A 2,613-nucleotide genomic window follows, 5' to 3' on the forward strand; every position below is an offset into this window, starting at 1 on the left:
TAGTTTTTCTTCATGGAGGTTTTGTTTTTGAGATATGGTAACTTACCATTAATTATGGAAGCCACCAGCTTTTGGCCAGGACATATCATGCACGTGTACTGTCCATGTTAGAGCTTTTGGTATTTTGACAGTTAAGCATAATGCAAGTCACTGCTTAAACTATTAAAGAAATTGGGAAAAAAAATTATGGTTTCATAGAAAACAAAACATGTAAGTTATGAATGTGGGAGGAAAAGAGTGAAGGAATGTCGCAAAAAGTCCTATGATAAGTGTATCAAAATAGTATGCAGATTTACTAGGGAATGGCTAAGGGAATGGCTAAAGAAATATTTCCAGTCTTTTCACATTTGGTAATAATGGGGCAACGAAATGTGGATTATGAAGTTTGTTCCATTGATATACTTCATTCGCCTACCTTCACATTATTCTGAAAGTTATTGGCAGGATAGCTACTCATGCACTTCTCCAATAGAATAGCTTGCCTGTTGTAGGCCAGATTCCTCATTGTTTTTTTAAAAATGGGAATCCGTCAGAGATCTTGGCAGAATTTTATGTGCCTATCATTGGTCCGATACGGCATCCTGTTGCTCGATGTCCAGGAACCTGTGTACCAGTGGCTCCATTTCATTCCTCATATGTGAATACATTTACTTGTAAGATAGACAGAAATACTTGAAAGGATATTCAGAAATCATAATTGTATAGAGCACTTGCTAAAGTAAGTTATTATTATAGACTTTTACAAAATGTAATTATGCCCTGACTTGGTTCTAGTTGAGTTATCAGGCAGCAAAGACATGTTTTGCATTATATGCAGACACTGGTCAGATGTATAGATATTATTTTTTAGGTTAGAGTTCTTCCCAGACCTGACAGATCCTCTTGAACTATCGTCTTCACATATTACTTGTCAGTTTTGTATTTTCACAGCAGCAGTAGGGCTTTTTTCTTTGAGGTGAGAAAGATTACATTTGTCTGGAGTTTTCCTAAAACACAGCTTGAATTTATAAATCTCTTAATGATAGAACAAGAGGATGCTTTGTGCATCTTAGTAATGCAGGATAAGTTACTGGTAAAGGACTTCTTTAGGGTTTATGGGAGTTGAATATTTTTCCAATATAGCCATAGTTGGCCACATGATCCCACCCTGGCATTATGTGTATGACATGATCAGAGGCAAAAATTTTGTGGGTTCATAATGCACCATAAATTGTGCATTCATTTTCAATGATGCCTTGCAGATAATCCAGCAGCCTTGGGCTTAAATACAGTCCCACCACCAACCCAGACCTATATCTGTCAGATAATCATCTGTGCTCTTAAGATGCTCTGCCTGTACTTTGAGACATGAGAGCTTCAAATGGTGTCATTTGAAACTGATTCTTTGTTGGCATTTTTCTTTTTATCTTTTTTTGGATTCCCAGTGAGTTATTAAATTTGTTTGGGTTGAACTGTTAAAGATATGCAAGTATTCCAGTTCGTTGTCTTCAGATTAGAAAATAAATTGTAGCCGTCTTTGAAAGACTGGTTTTTGCTCTGCTCTTTGCTAACTTCTTAATGGCAAAATGAATACTTGGTATAAATGTATTAGTTTATTAGCATGGCAGGAGTCATTGAGAAAGGAATGCAAAATTTGTTAAGGAGATGCATGGGATAGACTCGGAAACTCTTCTTACCTTGCTCCATATTTACACTGTACAGGTCGAACAGCTGGTTGTAACCTCACTGTCATGTTGTGGTCTCTTACCATACTCGGATCTTTTAACAGATGTCACCATATCCTTGCAAGTGTTATTAGCATTTCTGTATGTGTCATCATGCATGACCACTATCACGGGGCTTAGAGTGTGTCACTTTCACCTTGCATCTGGGGAGGTGTAAAATTCTGAAAAGCCTGCAGATTGCATATAATTGCTTTTCAATTTACTGAATTGAAGATAAGCTCATAGATTATGGTAATACAAAGCTGTATCTGTGCATGTGTATGTATGTGTTTCTGCATGACTGTAAGTGTGTGTCTGATTTGCAGCTTTGTAATTCTTGCTGTAAGTACTATAAAATTGTAAATTGTAAATATTATAATATCAACTGGTTAAAGATATGTGTTTAGAGAGGTAATAGTAAAATAAGAGAAATTTAAATTAAATATAATCAGATGTCCTGTGAGGTTTTGTAGTATGTTAATGGAATCACAAAAGACCAGAGCCAGTGATATTTCGGAATGGGGATGTAAGGTGGTGTTTGCACTAAGCCTTTGTTTTTCCAAGCAAGGCCTAGAGTTTATACCATTGTTTTTCAAGGAGGGCAAAGAGGTAACAGCCTGTTTTAGTCTGAAAATCTGTCATTTCCTTCATAGATTACAGCACCAGCCTAGTCAGCTGAACTTGCACCCCCCTTTTGGCTACATGTCCCCTCTTCCCATGCCTAAGCGTATAGCTTGGGAGTTTTATATAAAGACTTACTTGAAACATTCCATTTGGACATGCAGCAAGTTTATTATTTTGCTTGATGTAGAACTTTGCTTTTTGGGATTTTTGCTAGAGCTTGTAAATGAGGCATCTATATTTGCAAATTCTAAAATGGTTTAAAAAACAGTGCTGTTAACTCTCAAAG

At 36.5% G+C, this 2,613-nt stretch overlaps 1 protein-coding gene across 1 annotated transcript in view; it reads left to right on the plus strand.

Annotated features, from left to right (window-relative positions):
* LOC119591885 (AP-2 complex subunit alpha-like) overlaps positions 1–2,613 on the plus strand; it is a gene marked incomplete in the record, with an annotated part of 45,360 nt that overhangs the window by 42,280 nt on the left and 467 nt on the right. The window contains 1 exon segment of the mRNA XM_037940628.1: positions 1–2,613.

This window comes from Penaeus monodon, chromosome 29 (assembly GCF_015228065.2).
Source record: "Penaeus monodon isolate SGIC_2016 chromosome 29, NSTDA_Pmon_1, whole genome shotgun sequence".
Taxonomy (NCBI): Eukaryota; Metazoa; Arthropoda; class Malacostraca; order Decapoda; family Penaeidae; genus Penaeus; species Penaeus monodon.